The 22905-nt window shown below is 41.1% G+C and overlaps 1 protein-coding gene across 9 annotated transcripts in view; it reads left to right on the plus strand.

The window, feature by feature from the left end:
• The window catches only part of NUMA1 (nuclear mitotic apparatus protein 1), a 92894-nt gene that overhangs the window by 306 nt on the left and 69683 nt on the right, over positions 1 to 22905 (plus strand). For 3 of the 9 annotated variants that reach the window (XM_059708579.1, XM_059708578.1, XM_059708590.1), the window contains exon 1: positions 13980 to 14177. The exons of the other annotated variants lie outside the window; for them this stretch is intronic. The gene's annotated coding sequence lies outside the window, so the exon portion shown is untranslated. Of the gene's footprint in view, positions 1 to 13979; positions 14178 to 22905 lie in introns of those variants that run through there. 9 annotated transcript variants of the gene reach the window in all.

Raw genomic sequence — 22905 nt, forward strand, 5'->3', positions numbered from 1 at the left:
TTGTGGGGAGAGGGGTCTGTGGGCGGGGGAGGGGCCGGGCGGCCTGTTTGGGGGCGTGTCTGTAAGATGACGTCTGAGGGCGATCTTGTGGGTGGCGGTGGGGGGCGGGGGGAAATGCAGGTTTCTGACGTGCTTGTGACGAGGGGGTCTTGTAATGGGAAGTCTTTGCCTATTGTTATTAGTAATGCGTAGTAGGGATAAACATTTCTGAGCAACTACGTGCCAGACACTGCGCCACACCCTTTAGATGGGTCATTTAAAAAATATTCCGAACAACCTTATAGTGTATTACAGATGGGGAAATCTGAGGTTTAGCTCGGCCAGGGCTACCCAGCTAGTCCGTGGTGGGCTGTGCTGGGGCCTGGGGGGCTGGGCCTCAATGAGGACGGGAGGGGAGGAAAGAGGCTTGTGTGGGGGTGCAGGTTGTCTTGGACCAGCCACTTTATTTTAAGCGTCCCTTCTCATGTATGTAAACAGCGAATTTACCTGCGTTTCCTACTTCCTGGGGTGGTTTTAAGGGTGAAGGCAGGCACGGTGTTTAGTGGAAGCGTGTTGGAGAGCGCAGGTTTGTGACTGCAGAGTGCCTGCGCGAAGGCGGTGGGTGGGAAGGAGCCCTCTGGGCGCCCCTCACTTCACCCCGCGGCAGCAGCGTTCGTCCGCGTCCTCAGAGCGTCCGCATGTTGCCCTTCTAGGCAGCGTCCTCTGTCCTGGTATCCTCATGCCTATGCGATACGAAACGTTGGCGTGGTCATTACTTACTTTGAAATGAATGAGCTTTTGGGGGCCGAAAGGGGATAGGAGCCTGGCCTTTCTATCTTCGTTCAGTGGCGTTTGGACCTCTGTATTATGCTCTCCTCTTGCCTGGAATGGAACTGCTTCCTGACAGAGTTAGAATATTTACCTGCTTTAATGCCGGCTTTGCCCTCTGGTGTCTGTTGCCTAGTCTTGTATTGCCAAAGTTGTGGGTTGTCAGATGTGTAACTGTGTGTGTGGGCAGAACCTTCGATGGGAAGGGAATTGTGGAGATCTGTATATTCATCTGAGGTGAATAGATGGGAATCTGGAGGGAATGTTCAGATCACATCAAGGAGCTTTCAGTCAGCAGGGGTGAGTGTGCGTTCCCCCTTTTTCCGTTCCAGCGTGGTATTTATTTCCTCTTGTAGCGGAAGAGGCACATTACTTAGGAGGCCCAAGTGGAAGCAAATGATGAATCTTTTTTTTTTAAAAATATATTTTATTGATTTTTTACAGAGAGGAAGGGAGAGAGAGAGTTAGAAACATCGATGAGAGAGAAACATTGATCAGCTGCCTCCTGCACATCTCCTACTGGGGATGTGCCCGCAACCCAGGTACACGCCCCTGACCGGAATCGAACCTGGGACCTTTCAGTCCGCAGGCCGACGCTCTATCCACTGAGCCAAACCGGTTTTGGCTGATGAATCTTAATCTAAAGCCAAAAGCTCCCCTCCCCCCCAAACTAAAAGATATTGTCCCAAAGCTCACATAAGAAACATTTCTATTTAGAATGTTTTTTGTTTTTATTTGTTTATGGAATATGGGAGTGGGAAGAATGCCTAAGAAGTAAGACTGGAGTTCTAGAACTGTTGGGATAGGGACAAAGCCCTGCCTCAGATGGCCAAAAAGAGCTGCTGAGGGAATGTTTTGTGTCTAATTGATAAAACCCTATCTATGGTCAGTAGGTATCTTAGGGGTCATTTATTTCAGCCTCTTGCCTCCTGTACACGAAAAATATTAAAAGGTGTTATCTATATAAAAAATAAGCACTTCTATAAATGAAACTAGGTGTTCCCAAAGGCAGTTAACATCAATGTTGAACAATTCTAATTAGTAATAATTACTGTTTTGTGCGGTCAGTGATTCATTTTACCTGTATATATTTACTCTTTTTTTCTTCTTTTCTGGTTTTATTTTTTAAATTTTTTTTTTAATTTTTTTTTTTTTTTTTTTAGAGAAAAAGGGAGAGGGAGAGAGAGAAACATTGATGAAACAGATATCAATTGGCTGCCTCCTGCATGCCTCCTACTGGAGATCCAGCCTTCAACCCAGGGCATGTGCCCTTACTGGGAATCAAACCAGTGACCTTTTGGTGCATGGGATGATGCTCAACCAACTGAGCCACACTGGCCAGGGCTACATTTATTTTATTTTTTTCACCACTCTTTGTTGCGAGTTATTTATTTCTTTTGCATCAAACAGATAGATAAGACCTTCATGTGTTTTCTTTGGTGAGGGTCTGTTGGTGATAAACACTCATGTTGGAATATATCTTTACTTCCTCTTCAGTCTTGATTGATAATTTAGCTGGGTATTAGGTTTCCAATTATTTTCTCTGAGCACTTTGAAAATGTTATTCCACTGAAATTCTGGCTTTTACTCTTGAAAACTATGCTGACAGTTTATTACTTCATTGTAGGTAATTTGCCTTTCTTTCTGAATATTTAAAAGATTTTTTTTTTTGTCATTTGTGTTCTGTAGTTTCAATACAGGGTGTCGATTTAATTTTATCCTGTTGGAAGTTTATAGTGATTCTTCAACCTGAGTTTTCATATCTTTCATCAGTTTTGTAAAAATTCCCCATCATTATCTCTTTAAATAGTGCCTCTCATATTTAACTTAAATTAAACCTCCTTATTCTGTCCTCCACATCTCTTACTCTTTCATAATTTTCATCTCTATATTTCTATAACCTTTATCTTTGCATGCTGATATACTCTTCAGCTAGATTTAATTTGTTTTTTGAGTTCTTATTTTTATTTTTAGACATATTCTTTGGTTCATTTTCAAATCTATCTGTTTTTTATGGTATCTTTGTTTTTAATTCATTTTATGTTATAATAATTTAAAATAAATTTAAATTATAGTCTCTGTCATATTGTTCAATTATCTAAATTTTTTAGAGTTATAATCCTGCCATTTGTTGTAACCAACTCTTGCTCATGATAAATTATTTCCTCAAGTATTTTGTAATTGTGGTAAGCTCGTATTCAGAGGTGCAGCATCTACGATAATTTTATGTAGTGTGTGTTAAGGTCAGTTCTCCCAAGAGTAGTTTTTTATTTTTATTTTTATTTTTTTAAAATATATTTTATTGATTTTTTACAGAGAGGAAGGGAGAGAGATAGAGAGTCAGAAACATCGATGAGAGAGAAACATCGATCAGCTGCCTCCTGCACACTTCCCACTGGGGATGTGCCCGCAACCCAGGCACATGCCCTTGACCGGAATCGAACCCGGGACCCCTCAGTCCGCAGGCCGACGCTCTATCCGCTGAGCCAAACCGGTTTCGGCCCAAGAGTAGTTTTTAAAAAAATATATATTTTATTGATTTTTTACAGAGAGGAAGGGAGAGGGATAGAGAGTTAGAAACATCGATGAGAGAGAGAAACATCAACCAGCTGCCTCCTGCACACCCCCCACTGGGGATGTGCCCGCAACCAAGGTACATGCCCTTAACTGGAATCGAACCCGGGACCCTTCAGTCTGCAGGCTGACGCTCTATCCACTGAGCCAAACTGGTCAGGGCCCAAGAGTAGTTTTTTTTTTGTTTTTTTTTAAATCAGCTTTGCTTAGGTGTAATTTATGTAAATTAACTTTAAAGGAAAAAGAGTTTTGACAAAGGTGTACACCTAGAAGAAGGCACTGCTTTCAATAGTTAAGATTGCTTGAAAACTGCAAAGACTGAAAAACAAAATCCAATTTACTAGTAAGTCTTACAACAAGCAATGGGGAATTTATGAAGTTGCAACAATTCTTTAAAGCTATCACTAATTGTACTGAAAAATCTAGCCATATCAATTTAGGCCCGAAAAAGAAAGAAAAGGCATCGAAATTGGAAAGGAAGAAGTAAAATGATCTCCGTTCACATAGTATATGATCTTACATACAGAAAACTCTGAAGATTCCACAAAAAAACTGCTAAAACTAATAAATTCAGCAAAGTAGCAGGACACAGTGTCAAAACACAAAAATCAGTTGCATTTCTATACATTAACAATGAACAATCTGAAAATGAAATTACATGAACAATTCCATTTCCAATAGCATAAAAAATAATAAATATTTAGAAATTAACCAAAAAGGTGAAAGATTTATACAGTGAAAACTCCAAAACATTGCTGAAATTAAAGAAGACAAATAGAAGTACATTTTATGTTCATGAATTGAAAGATATATATTATTAAGATGTCAATACTACCTACGGCACTCTTATTTGTTAGCTGCATCCTGATTCTCTGAGGAGAGGGTCTTGCCTGATGCTTGTGGTATCAAACCAATCCCTATCAAAATCCTAGCAGGGTTTTTTTGTTTTGTTTTGTTTTGTTTTTTTGCAGAAGTAGAAAAACCCATACTAAAATTTTTTTTTTTTTTTAAAGTATATTTTATTGATTTTTTACAGAGAGTAAGGGAGAGAGATAGAGAGTTAGAAACATCAATGAGAGAGAAACATCGATCAGCTGCCTCCTGCACATCTCCTACTGGGGATGTGCCGGCAACCCAGGTACATGCCCTCGACCGGAATCGAACCCGGGACCCTTCAGTCCGCAGGCTGACGCTCTATCCACTGAGCCAAACCGGTTTTGGCCATACTAAAATTTATATGAAATCTCAACATACCCCAAATAGCGAACACATTGAAAAAGAACAAAGCTGGAGGACTCACAATCCCTGATTTCAAAACTTACTATAAAGTAGCAATAGTTAAAACTGTGTGGTACTAGTATAAAAATAGACATATTCAACAATGGAAAAAAATAGAGAACCCAGAAATAAACCCTCTAAAACAGGGGTGGGGAAATCATTTTTTCTACCAAGGGCTATTTAGATATTTGTAACATTATTTGTGGGCCATGCAAAATTAATCAACTTAAAAATTAGCCTGCTATATTGAGTCAAAACTTAATTTACTCACCCCTAACGCCTTGGCAGGGCCGGACCAAATGATTTCATGGGCCTTATGTGGCCCATGGCCCGGATGTTCCCCACCTGCTCTAAAATATCGTCAAATGATTTTTGATAAGGGTTCCAAGACCTTCAGTGGGAAAGGACAGTTTTTTCAAAAAATAGTGCTGGGAAAACTGGATATTCACATGGAAAAGAATAAAGTTGGACCCTCACCTAACACCATATATAAAAGTTAACTAGCCCTAGCTGGTTTGGCTCAGTGTATAAAGTGTCAACCTGTAGACTCAAGGGTCTCAGGTTTGATTCTAGTCAAGGGCACATGCCCAGGTTGTGGGCTTGATCCCCATTGGGGAGCATGCAGGAGGCAGCCAATTGATGATTTTCTCTCATCATTGATGTTTCTATCTCTCTCTCCCTCTTCCTTCCTCCCTGAAATTAATAAAAATATATAAAAAAATAAAAGTTAACTTAATTGGACCAAAGACCTAACTGTAAGACTTAAAACTATAAAACTCTTAATACATATGATAGAAGCTTCATAACATTGGATTTGGTAATGATATTTTGGATATAACGTCAAAGGCAGAAACCGCAAAAGAAATAACACACTGGACTTTATGAAAATATTTTAAAAATTGTGCATCAAAAGACATGCAACATGATAAAAAGGCAACCTATAGAATGGGAGGAAATATTTGCAAATTATATATCTGATAAGGGATTAATATCCAGAATATATAGAGAAGTTCTAAAACTAAACAATAAAAAACCAAACAAAATTATCAACTTAAAAATTAGCCTATTCTATCTGTATACCTAATTCAAAAATGGCAAAGGACATTAATAGACATTTCTCCAAGAAAGATACACAGATGGCCAATAAGCATATGAAAAATTCTCAGTATCACTAATCATTAGAGAATTACGAATTAAAAACTACAGTGAGCCCTTGCCGGTTGCTCACTGGTTAGAGCGTTAGCTTGTGCACCAAAGGGCCGCGGGTTCGAGTTCCAGTCAAGGATATGTACCTCGGTTGCAGGCCCCTGGCCCCTGTCAGGGTGTGTGCAGGAGGCAACCAATCCATGTGTCTCTCTCACATCGATGTTTCTCTCTCTCTTTTTCTCCCCCCCTTCCTTCCACTTTCTCTAAAAAATTAACGGAAAAGTATCCTCTGGTGAGGATTAACGAAATAAACAAAACTACAGTGAAATCTATCTCATACCCATTATGATGGTTACTAGGATGTAGAGAAATTGGAACCTTTGTGCACTGTTGGTGGGAATGTAAAATAGAATAGCCACTGTGTACAACAGTATGGTGGTGCCTCAAAATTTAAAACTAGATCTACTATGTGATCCCACAATTCCACTTTTAGGTATATTCCCCTCTCAAAGCTGAAAGCAGAGTCTCAAAGAGATATTTGTATACCTATGTTCATAGCAACATTACTTACAGTAACTAAAACATGGAAGCAACTTGTGCCCATCAACTGATGAATAGATAAGCAAAATGTGGTGTATACATACAGTGAAATGTTATTTAACCTTTAAAAAGAAAAGAAATTCTGACATATGCTGTAAGATGGATGAACCTTGAAGACATTACGTTAAGTGAAATAAGTCAGTCATAAAAGTACAAATGAATAATTCCACTTATAAGAGTTACCTCGAGTAGTCAAAAATCACAGAAATAGAAAATAGAATGGTGTTTTCCAGGGACTGGGAGAGTGGAGAATGAGGAATTATTATTTAGTGGGTATACAATTTCAGTTTTACAAGATGAAAAGATTAAGAGAGATGGATGGTGGTGATGGTTGTACAATATTATGAAGGTATTTAATACCACTGAACTGTGCACTTAAAAAATATTAATATGGTAGACCTGGCCAGGTAGCTCAGTTGGTTAGAATGTCATCCCGATATGCCAAGGTTTAGGGTTCCATTCATGGTCAGGGCACATACAAGAGACAATCAATGAATGCATAAATAAGTGGACATCAAATCCCTCCTCTTCCCCTTTCCCTTCCCCCAACTCAATTAAAAATATTAATATGGTAAATTTGTTATGTGTGTTTTACCACAATTAAAAAATTGAAACTAAAAGAAAAGATATAGAGCATCTTCATCACTCCCAAAAGTTTCTTCATACCTCTTTTTTTTTTTTAATATATTTTATTGATTTTTTACAGAGAGGAAGGGAGAGAGATAGAGAGTTAGAAACATCGATGAGAGAGAAACATCGATCAGCTGCCTTCTGCACATCTCCTACTTGGGGATATGCCCGCAACCCAGGTACATGCCCTTGACCGGAATCGAACCTGGGACCTTTCAGTCCGCAGGCCGACGCTCTATCCACTGAGCCAAACCGGTTTCGGCTCTTCATACCTCTTTACAGTACATCTTTTCCTCACCTAGGCCCCAGAAACCACTGTAGATTAATTTGCATGTTCTAGAATTTTATATAAGTCAAATCATACAGTTTTGTATCTGTTTTTCTTTTTATACAGTATGTACTCTTGAATCTGGTTTCTTTTATGTACTATAATGCATTTGAGATTTATCTACTTAGTTGCATATAACAGTAATTTACCTTCTTTTGCTAAGCAGTAATCTTGTATGGCTATATCACACAATATTGTTATATTGTTCACTGTTGATGAACTTTTGGGTTGTTTTTCGCTTCTTGCTATTGTGAATAAAGTTGCTGTGGGTATCCATGTACAAATTTTTGAGTAGATATACTATATTTTCCTGTCTTTTCATATTGAATGTCTGGGTCATATTGCAGATGAATGTCCACTTTTTAAAGAAATTACCAGTTTTCCAAAGTGGTTGTACCATTTTATGTTCCCATAGTAGTATGAGAGTTCCAGTTGCTTCATGCTCTTACCAACACACTTGGTATTGTCAGTCTTTTTAGTTTGAGCCATTTTCATGGAGGTGTAGTAGTTTCTCATTGTGGTTCTAATTTACATTTTCCTGATGACTGATGATGTTAAACATCTTTCCTATATTATTGGCCATTTGTTTATCTTCTGGAGCAACTTTGTGTGTACTTCTGTTGGGCACTCAAGGCTATTGGCAATCTGGGACCAAAATGTGTGTAATTTTTTTCTTACCTGTAAATTTCCAGGGCTTAAGCTTAGTATAAATTTTAACTTCAAATCCATCTCATGTACACACCTGTGGTTTTGAATTCCTAGATTTTTTTTTCCTCCCACTTTGCTAGGTAACCTTGGCAAGAATCCTTATTTCCTTGTGGAGAGATATTTTCCCTAATCTATATTTTTTCAAATATGTTTGTTTTTTTTTATTGATTTCAGAGAGGAAGGGAGAGGGAGAGAGAGAGAAACATCAGTGATGAGAGAGAATCTTTGATTGACTGCTTTCTGCATGCCCCCAGTTGGGATCGAGCCTGCAACCCAGACATGTGCCTTGACCAGGAATCAAACCATGACCTACTGGTTCATAGGTGGATGCTCAACCACTGAGCCACACCAGCTGGACTCCCTGGTCTTTATTTTTACTGTAGGTATCAGCCTTTATTCAGGGATCTCAGTTGCTTTTTGAGGACTCAAGAGCTGTCTCCTGGACTATGAACAGTTCATAAATACCTTATACTGCTATGAAAGTTATGCCATCAGCTCACTAATACAGTTTTCAGCTTCTTTATTTCTGGTTCCTGGGATTTCCCTTACTTTCTTGTGACTCAATTTATATATCAGTTAGGATCCAATAAGAAAACAGAAATCACATGTAGCTATTTTATGAGATTTTAAAAATTATTATTGACTAGAGGCCTGGTGCACGAAATTCATGCACGGGTAGGGTCCCTAGGCCTGGCTGGCAATCAGGGCTGATTGGGGGCTGCCTTCATTCTACACCGCCCCCTGGTGGTCAGCACACATCATAGTGAGTGGTTGAATTCCTGGTTGGTCAAACACCCAAGGGGACAATTTGCATATTAGCCTTTTATTATATAGGATTTTTAGAGAGAGAGAGGAAGGGAGAGGGATAGAGAGGTAGAAACATTGATGAGAGAGAAACATCACGATTGCCTACTTCCTGCACACCCCACACCTGGGACCAAACCTGCAACCTGGGCATGTGTTCTGACTGGGAATCTAACCATGATCTCTTGGTTCCTGGGTCGACGCTCACCCATTATGCCACACCAGCAGGGCACGCATGTAGCTATTTTAATAGAATGAACTTAGTCAAGGGAATTAGTTTAAACTCTTGTAGGAGGTTGCAAAAGCCAAAAGGGAGTCTTAAACTAACTTTTTGATATAACTGCACGAAGCAGTTACCTATTAGGACTGAAAAACAAAGGGAGGAAAAAAGTTGAGGCTATCAGAACCTAGAAGTCTGGAGGGATCTGGTGTTAACTGTGCCCTGATTCTCTGAGGAGAGGGGGTTGCCTGGTGCTGCTGGTATCTCAGGGAGCTCACAGGAGGGGCCCGGAGGAGTCAGGTTTGGTTGAGCCCTGTCCAACTAGTATTGATGCCTCTGAAGGGCACAATGAAGCTGGTTCTGGGAGTTTAGAAAGAGCCAGGAGGACCCAACAGCTGTTGTCAAGAAACAGCAAGCCACAGGAGGAAGTCCTCTGTAGCTTCCTCCTGCCTTCCGTTTTCCCTTTAGTACTCCTATTTACAGAACCTAACCAGGAGCCCCAGCTGGCAAAGGTGAAATGGAATTGGTGGAGTCCAAACCGTAGTATCACAGAGCAGAGCATAACAGGGTAAGTGTCAACCTGAGAGAGAAGAACTTACTGGCACAGTCTAAAAGGATGTTTATTATATTTTCTAAGCATTATTATATTTGCAGCCATATTTAGTAGGAACATTTTTGGGTTATCTGGTTCCTTATACTACAGTCAGTAATAGCAGTAGCTAACTTTTTTTTTTTTCCATCATTTATTGTGAGTCAGGAACTGTTCTAAGCATTTTACATGAACTGCTTCACAAAGCTCGATGAGGTAAGTATTATTATTACTATTCCCTTTAATGGGCAAGGAAATGGAGTAATCTACCCAAAGCCATATACAGTTTGTAAAGTGGTGGAGTTGGTGTTTTAGTCCAAGAATTCTGTTATAGAATCCACATTTTTAAGGTCTTTATTATTCTGAAAGTTCTTCCCTATGTCAAAGCAAAATCTGTCTTCCTATAGCTTCCACTCACTAGTTCTAGTTTTGCCTTCTTGGAGGAGGACACAAAATTTTTTTCTTCATTTGTGTGATAAAAATGCCTGTATTTGAAAAAAGATTTTCATGTTCTCCCCGGTGTGACATATGTAGTTCTTCCCTCACATTTGCCACAGTATGACTTTCAGATCCTTCACTAAGATTGTCATTCTTCTCTGCATGTACTCTGACTTTGCCTTTCAAAGGTGGTCACACATGGTTGCTCACTCCATCTGAGCCTGAGTAGCAAAACAAGCATTGATGTCTTGGGGAGCTCTGTCAGATTCATGGTTCATTGAGAGTATACATATATAGTAACAGCCTCCTCTACCTCCCATTATAGGCAGCCTTTTTTCCCCCTAAGGCAACCTTTTGGTTTAATATGACCTGCTATACCAGGTATCCACTATTCTATGTTAGTTTGGTTGATTTGTTTTATTTGAAATGTAGGGATTTATATTTAGTCCTGTTAACTTGTATCTTGTTATTTTGATACTACCAAACCTGTTAAGATCTTTTTGCCAGATCAAATCTAAAAACATTTTATTTCTTGTCCTTCACAGTTTAGAATTCCAAAGCTCAGCAATCAGGCCTTATATGTTTTCATTCTGTCTTTGGTAAAAAATGCTGAACATGGTAGGTTTTAGAAGCAAGCTCGATGTTATCCCACTATAGCTCTTAGTCCAGTTAATGAAGATTTGGGTGAAATAGTTTTTGTGTTGTTTTTTTTAAAATATATTTTATTGATTTTTTACAGAGAGGAAAGGAGAGTGATAGAGAGCCAGAAACATCGATGAGAGAGAAACATCGATCAGCTGCCTCCTGCACGCCCCCCACTGGGGATGTGCCCGCAACCAAGGTACATGCCCTTGACTGGAATCGAACCCGGGACCCTTGAGTCTGCAGGCCGACGCTCTATCCACTGAGCCAAACCGGTTCTGGCAGGGGAGGATGTGGAGGGGGAAATAGTTTTGACTATTCCTTCTGCTAAATTAGGGGAGGACTTACCTGGCAAGGGCAGTATCTAGGCCAGTGATGGCGAACCTATGACACGCATGTTAGAGGTGACGCGCGAACTCATTTTTTTGGTTGATTTTTCTTTGTTAAATGGCATTTAAATATATAAAATAAATATCAAAAATAGAAGTCTTTGTTTTACTATGGTTGCAAATATCAAGAAATTTCTATATGTGACACGGCACCAGAGTTAAGTTAGGGTTTTTCAAAATGCTGACACGCTGAGCTCAAAAGATTCGCCATCACTGATCTAGGCTGTCAGTGAGGGAAGGAGAGAGTCAAGGTTAAGGCTTAGCCATTGGGTAGTCATTCATCCTAATAAGGGACCACTTGGTTGAAGTATAATGATCTAGTTGTAGAAGGGAGAGAGGGCATATTGCACGGCATGCTTCCTGGGTTGAGACCTCTGTTGGTAGCTGTGGCAGCTGCCCTTTCTGTCCTATTTCAGGGCCAATGTCTTTGAAGACAGTGCAGGAAATGCCATTGATTTAGCCTTGTAAATTTCTTCTGCCTATTGTAGCTGAGGACAGGTTTATGTGGTGAGGAGTAAAGACCGCATATGTTTCAGGCATATTTATTTGACCACTTGGGTACTTTCCTGTGACTGGCCAGAGACACTTGTTTTACAGGCTGTCAGGTGTTTGTGATCCCAGCTCTTGGTCCTGTGTGTGGGTAGCAATTGCTTTCTGCCCTGTAAGTGGTCATTTGTCGAGTGACCTCAGTGATGAGGTGAGGTAATAATAGCTTTGATTGCCTTCTTTTCTCTCTTTCCCGTGGTGTGACGATGTAAGTTTGGGGGAACCTCTTGCTCCCTAAGAGTGTGCCACTGCACCCCTGATCAACTGTTGCAAAGTGGACTTTGTCCAGTTGCTGACTTCCAAAGCCCAGTTTCCTTAGACAGTGATCAACTATGTAATGTAATGAGTGCCTATTATATCTCTCACCGAGATGACTATGTAGAGAGTTATATAGTTCAGGATTTCCCTCCTCAACAGCTGTTAAAAACTACAGAGACTTTATAGGAATAACATACAAATATTTATATACTCATGTATGTTTAAACATACTGATAATTTACAAAAATAATGTAACATACATACTCTTCATCTAGATTCACCAGTTGTTAACATTTTGCCAAATTTGCTCTCTATCCTTCATTTTATGAACCTTTTGACTGTTAGATATGAATATCATGTTACTTCGTCCTAAGCACTTCAGTAACTATTTCCTAAAAACCAAAATATGTTCTATATAACCACAATACAATTAGCACCCAAGGAAATTTAATACTGATTCAATACATCCAGTATATAGTAATTGTTTAGATTTCTCAAGTTTTCCTAATGATGTCTTTCATAGATTTTTTTTCCAATTCAGCTTTGATTGAAGGATCAGTTGTCATGCCACCCTGACCGGTTTGGCTCAGTGGATAGAGCGTCGGCCTGCGGACTGAAGGGTTCCAGGTTCAGTTCCAGTCAAGGGCATGTACCTTGGTTGCGGGCACATCCCCAGTAGGGGATGTGCAGGAGGCAGCTGATCGATGTTTCTCTCTCATCGATGTTTCTGACTCTCTGTCCCTCTCCCTTCCTCTCTGTAAAAAATCAATAAAATATATTTAAAAAAAAAGATTTTGTCATGCCTCTACTCTCCTTTGACCTTGAACAGTTCTTTAATCTCTTACTCTTAAATACCTTTTAGTTTATTATAGCATTGACATTTTTGAAGACTTCAAGTTAGATTTTTGCAGAATGTCTCTTAATTTGGGTTTGTATGATTGTTTCCTCTTGATTAGATTCAGGCTAAACCTTTTTGGTAGAGCTAATTAGATTAATAAGTAGTTTGATTAGTGAAGCTAAGGAACACATGGAATCAGTATTCAGTTTTGCATGACAGTGTGTAATTTAGTATTCGATTGTGTTGTCTAACTGTAAGCCGTATGGGAATTAAGAGGGAACTCAGTAGGACCTGGAGTAACTAGGGATGACTTTGGCAGGCAGGTGGACAGAATTTGAGGTAGTTGCAATATGGTTAGATAAGCCACTCTTTGGGCTTCCCATCCCACTTTTAAGGTCATATATCATGAAAATGGAATTTCTTCTTCAGAGTTTAAAGCTGTGTATTTGCCATAGTGTTTGTACTATTTGGAAGCCTAATAGTTTAGAGCTCTTGCTTCAGACAGGCCTAGAGAATTCCCAGCATTTTGCCAGCTGTCTAACGTGGGGGAAGTTTCCTCACTTGAAAGCTAGAAAGAGTATTGATAGCTACTTAAAATGTGATTGCAATGCTCACAGTGAAATATTACATAAGTATTTGACTTAAAATATTTAATTTCCTTTAGGTGGGGGCAGCACTGTGTTGTTCTACCATATGCTTCACTGGAGCATTTATTTCTGTTACCTGCCTAAGTCCTGAAGGTGTTTGAATTTAACACTGCTGGATAACTGAAGGCATGGAATGAGAAAGGGCTTGGCTCATGCCAAGAGAAGTGGGAAGACTGGCTTAATTAGTTCAGAGTGTACACTGGAATAATGGGAAATAAGGTTGAATAAATGACTTGAGGCCATGTAATGGAGGACTTGGAAAATTAAGCCAAAGAATTTAGATGTGATGCTTTAGGCAGAAGAAAACCATGGCAAGTTTTTGTTAGGAGAAACACCCTAGAAATGAGGATGGTATGGAGTCTCCTGAACAGCGACCTTTCCTGCTTCATAGACCAGAATTCTAATAGGGCAGGGCCTCCCAAGTGTTGACCAGGGGTGGGTGTGGTTTGTCAATCTTGCCAGAGGAGGCCAGAATTTCTGCCGCAGTGACTCTTCCTGCTTTGCCACTGACTCACCCATTGACCTGGACTGTGTGGCTTCCCTTCCGGTTGCTGTCTGAGCTGCAGAACGCTGGGGCTGCCTGGGATGATGTGAGACTGAGCTGACCAACAGTGGGAGGAATGAGGGAATGAACAAGCCTTCCTGTCCCTTTGCCCCTTCTCTGGGTAAAGGCTAATTCTAAGCCAGACTGCCAGGGATCACTTTCTTCCGAGCGTGCGGAAGCTCCACTAGGAGGTAAGTCAGATAGTTCCTGCTCTCTGCTTTTTCATAGGTCAGCTTTTTCTTGAACAGGAACTCTACTACATACTCCCCCTGCTCTGTTCTGGATTCTTCATAGTAACCTTCTTTCAATTACTTGAGGCAAATGGGTTACTGCAGAGAGGTAGGCAAGAGGTTTAATAAACATATTCTCCTATCTGTGGGGGGAGTGTCCAAAGGTTTCACCGATCCCTAGTCTGAGATAGAGTACCCAGAACTCCTTTGAACTAAACAGTGGCTCATACCCCTAAGGCAACTGCACAGAGGTCCTGGTCATAAACCATTGTTTCTCAGCTGCTGGGTTTTAGAACCATTCTTGGTGTGTTTTAGTGCCCCCAGGGATCTCCTTTCCCTTTGAAAGAAAACAGGAACAGGGAAGGGGAGAGGCGTATGGATTGGGATATGTAGGTTATGGTGAGAGTCAGGGTGACTGGATTTCTAGTTCTGACTGTTACTAATCAGCTGTGTGACCAGAGAAAAATTGCCTAACCTCAGTGGAAAACTAGAGTTTTCTCATATGTAAAAATGAGCAGTTTGGATGATATGATCTAGAAGATTTCTTCCAGCCAAAATTTATGATTATATAATGTGTGATTGTAAAGTAATAAAATAATTTACTTTTAACACATGGGATATATTGCACATATCTTTTCCCTTTCATTGTAATTGTGGAATAGTTACAGTATTTGTAAGTGTGGCCCCCTCCAAGTAATTGTGTTCTCAACTTTTACGTTTATTCTGGTGATGCTGTCAGTGCTCAGAACATTTTTGGCTTCTAAGCCATTTTTTTGAATATCCTCAAAAGTAACAAATCTTTACTCTTGCTTGGTGGATTTAATTTTTAGAAACAGCCAGAAGATACTGTGAGAGTCAAACAAGGCAACACCTGTTTTGGTGAATGGGGTGTGTGACACTTTTTGTGTCTGTCTCACATGGAGTAGGTTTTAAAGGCAGTTCTCAAGGAGTTTCATAAATATTTTTTAAATATATTTTTTAATTGATTTTTTTTACAGAGAGGAAGGGAGAGGGATAGAGAGTTAGAAACATCGATGAGAGAGAAACTGATCAGCTGCCTCCTGCACACCTCCTACTGGGCATGTGCCCACAACCAAGGAACATGCCCTTGACCGGAATCAAACCTGGGACCCTTCAGTCTGCAGGCCGATGCTCTATCCACTGAGCCAAACTGGTTAGGGCGTTTTTTGTTTTTTTTTAATTTTTATTTTATTTATTTATTGTTTTATTGCTTAAAGTATTACAAAGAGTATTACATATGTCTCCTTCCCCCCCCCCCCCCGCCCTTGACAAGCCCCTGGCCTCCCCTACCCCCGCAGTGTCTTATGTCCATTGGTTATGCTTATATGCATGCATACAAGTCCTTCGGTTGATCTCTTACCCGCCCCCTCCTGCCCCCCAACCCTCCCCGGCCTTCCCGCTGTAGTTTGACAGTTTGTTCGAGGCAGCTCTGCCTCTGTATCTATTTTTGTTCATTAGTTTATAATGGTCTTTATTATCCATAAATGAGTGAGATCATGTGGTATTTTTCCTTCATTGACTGGCTTATTTCACTTAGCATAATGCTCTCCAGATCCATCCATGCTGTTGCAAATGGTAAGAGTTCCTTTTTTACAGCAGCATAGTAGTCCATTGTGTAGATGTACCACAGTTTTCTAATCTATTCATCTACTGACGGGCACTTAGGCTGTTTCCAGATCTTAGCTATGGTGAATTGTGCTGCTAAGAACATAGGGGTGCATATATCCTTTCTGATTGGTGTTTCTGATTTCTTGGGATATATTCCTAGATGTGGGATCACAGGGTCAAATGGGAGTTCCATTTTTAGTTTTTTGAGGAAACTCCATACTGTCTTCCATAGTGGCTGCACCAGTCTGCATTCCCACCAGCAGTGTACGAGTGTTCCTTTTTCTCCACATCCTCTCCAGCACTTGTCGTTTGTTGATTTGTTGATGATAGCCATTCTGACAGGTGTGAGATGGTACCTCATTGTTGTTTTGATTTGCATCTCTCGGATGATTAGTGACTTTGAGCATGTTTTCATATGTCTCTTGGCTTTCTGAATGTCCTCTTTTGAAAGGTGTCTATTTAGGTCCTTTGCCCATTTTTTTTTTTTTAATATATTTTATTGATTTTTTACAGAGAGGAAGGGAGAGAGATAGAGAGTTAGAAACATCGACGAGAGAGAAACATCGATCAGCTGCCTCCTGCACATCTCCTACTGGGGATGTGCCCGCAACCCAGGTACATGCCCTTGACCGGAATCGAACCTGGGACCTTTCAGTCCGCAGGCCGACGCTCTATCCACTGAGCCAAACCGGTTTTGGCCCTTTGCCCATTTTTTGATTGGATTGTTTATCTTCCTTTTGTTAAGTTGTATGAGTTTAGGGCGTTTTTTGTGTGTGTTTTTTAGTAAATATTTCTAGCAATGGTAATATGTTAAAATAAGTAAATAGCTTTCTAAAGAGACTATTTTGATTACATTTTTCATTTGATTTAATAATACTGGAAATGTTTGTTTTGAAAAGTGTCACTTCGGTTATAGTCACTGTGTATGTGCTTGCTTCTAGGTCAAGGTAATTAAATAGTAGAGAAAATTAGCTTTTATCATGATAGTCCTCCCAAATCACAGATGTGTTGAGGACCTAGAAAGGTTTGGAACGTGTTGCTCTAGGACATAGTAGTTGTGGAGCCATTGAAGTCCCATCTCCAGAAGACTCTCAGCCACAAGTTCTTAAGGCTGCAGCAGCCACTGCTCATCAGCATGCCAGAGTCTATCAGGATTACTTCCAGGTGGCATGGCTGAAGCAGATGTTTTGGTAGCTCCAATTTTTTATAGGAGAAATGATATGTCTCTTCATTTATTTTATTTATTTATTTAGTCAGTAGTTTAGGTTTGAAAAAGGGTGGGGATGTGTGGTGGGGTGGGAAGGGACTGTCAAAGCAGAGGTGCTATCTTTGTTTGTTTTTTATAATCCTCATCTGAGGATATTTTTTTCCCCATTGATTTTTAGAGAGAGTGGAAAAGAGAGGGAAAGGCAAAGAGAAATATTGATGTGCGAAAAACACATCGATTGGTTGCCTCCTGCACATGCCTGATCAGGGCCTGGGCCAGGGAGGAGCCTACAACCGAGGTACATGCCCTTGACCGGAACCCTTCGGTCCACAGGCCAATGCTCTATCCACTGAGCAAAACTGGCTAGGGCTAGAGGGGCTACATTGAATGTATTTTATTTTAAGGAATAAAATGTGTGTATTATTTATTACACTAAAAAATTGTGACCACTACTAATCATGCCTTTTGGCTTAATTCTACTGAGTTAACATTAACAATAATTTGCACACAACAAGTAGTTTCCTAAATACAAGAGATGAGTTATTTTATTTTATTTATTTATTTTTTTTATTGCTTAAAGTATTACAAAGGGTATTACATATGTGTCCATTTTATCCCCCCGCCCTAGGCAGTCCCCTAGCCTCCCCTATTCCCCAGTGTCTTGTGTCCATTGGTTATGCTTATATGCATGCATACAAGTCCTTTAGTTGATCTCTTACCCCCCTACCTCCTGCCCCCCAACCCTCCCCGGCCTTCCCGCTGCAGTTTGACAATCTGTTTGAGGCAGCTCTGCCTCTGTATCTATTATTGTTCAAAAGTTTATAATGGTCTCTATTGTCCATGAATGAGTGAGATCATGTGGTATTTTTCCTTTATTGACTGGCTTATTTCACTTAGCATAATGCTCTCCAGTTCCATCCATGACGTTGCAAATGGTAAGAGTTCCTTCCTTTTTACAGCAGCATAGTATTCCATCGTGTAGATGTACCACAGTTTTCTAATCCATGAGATGAGTTATTTTATAAATATACTTTAAACATTATGTATTTATGGTTCAGAAGTAAGCTTGAAAATTTTTAAGCACTTCGAATGCATTGATTTTATTATTCTTAAAAAATATATTTTTATTGATTTCAGAGAGGAAGGAAGAGGGAGAGAGAGATAGAAACATCAGTGATGAGGGAGAATCATTGATTGGTTGCCTCCCACACACTCCCCACTGGGGACCAAGTCCACAACTCTGGCATGTGCTCCTGACTGGAATCAAATCTGGGACCCTTCAGTCCGCAGGCTGATGCTCTATCCACTGAGCCAGACCAACTAGGGCTCGGATGCATTTAAATTAGGCTGGTTGTAGTACCCTGGAATCTGTTACTGGAAATGGTGGTCTTGTTGATAGCTAGTAAGTAAAATAAGATGTTAGGCAGCCTGGTCCCAGATTCTTCTAAGTTACTGTGATCACTTATAATTCTCTTCCTTACTCTAAGGCAGTTATGGACTTTTTGTAATAATAGCAACAGTGGTTTTAGATGCCCTTTAATTTTTGTTTTCCATGCGCTGATTCTCCATTCTGTCTTCCACATGTCTTCATAAGATGCTCCTCAGAAAGCTCTCAAAATATATGGTTTCCATGTCTGCATCATCATCTTTTATGGGCTTGCCATCTTCACTATTCTTACTCAGCAGTTTGGATGCTGCATTCCTCCTCATATCCGAATTTTGCTTGCTAATGTCTACATTCTGGTTCCATCTATGCTGAATCCCATCATATACAGCAGGGGTCCTCAAACTTTTTAAACGGGGCCAGTTCACTGTCCCTCAGACCGTTGGCGGGCTGGACTATAGTTTAAAAAAAAACTATGAACAAATTCCTATGCACACTGCACATATCTTATTTTGAAGTAAAAAAACAAAACTTCAAAAAAAAAAAGGCTCTCCTAACTTCAAAAAAAGGCCCTACTAACTGCAAAATAAAAAAAATAGACCTCCTAACTTCAAAAAAAAAATAAATCCTAACTTGTTCTTACCTCGGTCCTCAGGCAGCCGCAGGCTCTGCACAGGCAAGCTCGTGACTCGTCCGATCACACCCGAGACTTGAGAGGAGGAGTGGAGAGACAGAGAGAAGGAGGGGAGTCGGAGAGTGCGGCGCACATTCCACACATGCGCACCACGGGCCGGGACGAGTCGGCTGCTAAGCAACAGGCAGTGGCAGCAAAAACACCCGGCGGGCCAGATAAATGTTTTCGGTGGGCCGCATGTGGCCCACGGGCTGTAGTTTGAGGACCCCTGATATACAGGATCAAGACAAAGCAAATCCAAGAGCAGGCTGTCACATGTTTTTATCAAAGCAGGAATAACTTTGGAAGAGGATCAGAGTTTTCACCATCTATAGCATGGGTGGGGAATGTCTGGCCTGAGGGCTGTATAAGGCCCATGAAATCATTTGGTCTGGCCCTGCCAAGGCATTAGGGGTGCGTAAATTAAATGTTTGACCAAATATAGCAGGCTAATTTTTAAGTTGATAATTTTGTATAGCCTGAGAATGATGTTAATAAATATCCAAGTGGCCCTTGGCAGAAAAAAGGTTCCCCACACTTGCTCTAAGGGCTTGTTTTCCTTGTTTCTATACTGAAAAGTTAGATACTAAGAGTTCAAGGTTTGGAACAGGTAGGCCTAATGAGATTTGATGGGGAAGTATCTATTGTTCTATGCTGCTTGTCTATTAAACTAGGGGCAGCCCTGGTTGGTGTGGGTCAGTTGGTTGGAGTGTCATCCTGTGCACTGAAAGGTTGCCAGTTCGATTCCCAGTCAGGGCACAGGCCCAGATTGCAGGTTTGTTCCCCAGTGGCGGTGCATACAGGGGGAGGGGAGTGTGTACGAGAAGTAACCCACTGATGTTTCTCTCATACATCTATCTCTCTTCCTCTTCTCCTCCTCCCTGTCCCCTCTCTAAAAATCAGTAAAAAACAAACAAAACAAAACAAAACTAGGGCAGGAGTGGAAATCCTTTTTAGCACCTAAATTATAGTGACTACTGTGTACTTGTAGTCACAGCTGAGTGAACAAACATGAACTAGCTCTTTAATGAGAAGTAGGCACTAGAAGCTTTCTCCTGAAAAACAGTCACAGGGCATGCTGGTCCTGAGAGGTTATTCTCTGATGGGACCTATTGTTTGAAAGAAGTGGGGCTGAATTTCATCAAAATGGACTGTGGATATTGTAATTTAGAAGATTTAGAGAATTTGTTTCCTGCTGTTGTTAATTTTAAACCTTTCTTTAAAGGGGTTCTCTTAATGATTGATGCAGTGGATTCATTTAGAGAAAATAAAAAATGATGTAACCACAATTAGAAATTAAATACCCTAGAGCAGAGCCAGTTGCTGGATAGACAAAATGGCCTAATTAGTTGCTCTACAATTCTTAGATCCTACAGTGACCCCAAAGAGAGAATATGCTGCCTGTACAGCAAGCTAGGCTGGAAGATTTGGTGACCTGTAGAATCCACATTTCTTAATCTCCCTATTTCTCTTCTTTGCCTTAGTGCCCTTTAGTCTTAATTAGGGTTGTGTTAACACAGTCATCTTGCCAGTCCCCTTGAAGTGGCAGGTCCATGACATTTTCTGTCGGTGACTCATTTTAGGTATGTGACTTTAAATTAGAGGGATTGTTCTGTTTGACAATTTGGCTTTATTGGCTGCCTCACTGAAAGAATTCACTAGATTAGGTTGAGAATGGAAGCTCTCATTCAGTCAGGCAGGATTATTTAGCACCTACTGTGTATAAGCAGTGTGCTGGAATGAAGCTGATAGATGAATAAGATGGTTTCTTCTCTCCAGGAGCTTAGTCAAGTGAAACATGTATACAGCTAGCATCGACCCACAGAGGAATGAAATACGGTGTGTAGAGCAGCCGTGGGCAAACTACGGCCCGCAGGCCAGATCCGGCCTGTTTGAAATGAATAAAACAAAAAAAAAAGACCATACCCTTTTATGTAATGATGTTTACTTTCACTTTATATTAGTTCACACAAACACTCCATCCATGCTTTTGTTCCGGCCCTCCGGTCCAGTTTAAGAACCCATTGTGGCCCACCCCTGGTGTAGAGGAACAAGTAATATGGGAGCGTACAGAGGAAAAACAACTGTTCTGAATTTGGGGGAATAAGGAATGCTTCTGAAGGGAGAATGCATTTGAGTCAGATTCTATTTTTTTTTTTTCTTGTTTTTTGAGTCAGATTCGAAAGGCGAATAAGTTCAGTAGGTTTAGAAGAAAGGGCATTTGGAAGAGGTCCCAGCATGGGTAAAGGCACAGAGCCTGAAAAATACCTGGCATGTTTGGAAAAAGTATTCCTGAGATAGAAGACATTTTAGAGTAATGAGCAGGAGATGAAGCTGGAAAAGAAGTCTTAAAGAAGAACCTTGAATATGGTGGTGTAGGTAAATGCTGGTACTTGCCACCTCCTACAACCACATCAAAATTACAACTAAAATACAAAACAGCCGAAACCGGTTTGGCTCAGAGGATAGAGCGTTGGCCTGCGGACTGAAAGGTCCCATGTTCGATTCCGGTCAAGGGCATGTGCCTGGGTTGCGGGCATATCCCCAGTGGGAGATGTGCAGGAGGCAGCTGATCGATGTTTCTCTCTCATCGATGTTTCTAACTCTCTATCTCTCTCCCTTCCTCTCTGTAAAAAAATCAATAAAATATATTAAAAAAATAAATAAAATAAAATACAAAACAACCGTCATTCAGAAACACCTGAAGTCCTACAACTAGATTAGTAAAGAAGAAGGCACACTGAGACTGAGGGGCGGAGGGGTGGAACGGGCTGGTCTGACACCCATGTGTGGCTTTTCTTTAATTGGAAGGGATTTCTCCAAGGCCTCCCATGAGGAGCAGGGGTCCCAGCCCCACACCAGACCCCCAGCACAGGTTTCCAGAGCTGGGAAGAGAAGTCCCCATAACTTCAGGCTATAAAAACCAGTGGGGACTGTGGCTGAGTCTCACCAAGGCTGCTGGTGTCCCAGGCGTTCCTTTTAAAGGGCCCACACATGAGCTTACACTTCCCAATTCTTCTGAGCTCTAGTGCCAGGCGGCGGCTTTGGGGGAATCCAGGGACATACAGGGATACGGGGAGGAACTGGACTGTCTGGCTTTGGGGCAGGAACTCGGGGATGGCTTTCTCCCAGACAGAGGTACTTGCAGGGGTCAGTGTTCCTGTGCTGAGCTGGTGGGCAGCCATATCTGAGTTTCCATCAGTGTGGCCCACACTGTTCACTCAGTCCTGGTGATTCTGAGACCCTGCCCCATCTAATTTGCAGCCCCACCCAAGCTGTTTATAGTTGCTTTTCCATATGAATGACCTGTCCTGGCTCAGGCTTCAGACTTTGCCAAAATCTCTTAAGCAAACAGCAACTAGAGTCAGCATGCCCCACACCTATCAGTAAAAGGCTCAAGACCCAGCATTATTACCACCCTGCCTTGCTTCACAGCGAGGCCTCATTTGAGCACTTCCTAGCCCAATACAAGTAGCAGCCATCTGCAGATCTCTCTGTAGTTCCTGCTGGGTGGCCCTAGGCAGTGACTGACTTTGTACATCCTAGGAGGCTCCAGAACAGTGACACAGTGGACAGCTTCAGACCATACCAGATTACAACTCTACACATCCACACGGGAAAGACTCAGCACCAAAGCCCCACCGAAGCAATTCCTGCTCCATAGGGTGTCTCCTGCATAGCAGATCTTCTGTGAGGACCAGATGGGGCTGGTCTTCACAGCCAATTGGCCTGGAGGCCAATTCCTCCCAGTGATGCCAGTCAAGGCTCAACTACAACAAGACTGTGCACACAGTCC

The sequence above is a fragment of the Myotis daubentonii genome, chromosome 9, assembly GCF_963259705.1.
Source record: "Myotis daubentonii chromosome 9, mMyoDau2.1, whole genome shotgun sequence".
Taxonomy (NCBI): domain Eukaryota; kingdom Metazoa; phylum Chordata; class Mammalia; order Chiroptera; family Vespertilionidae; genus Myotis; species Myotis daubentonii.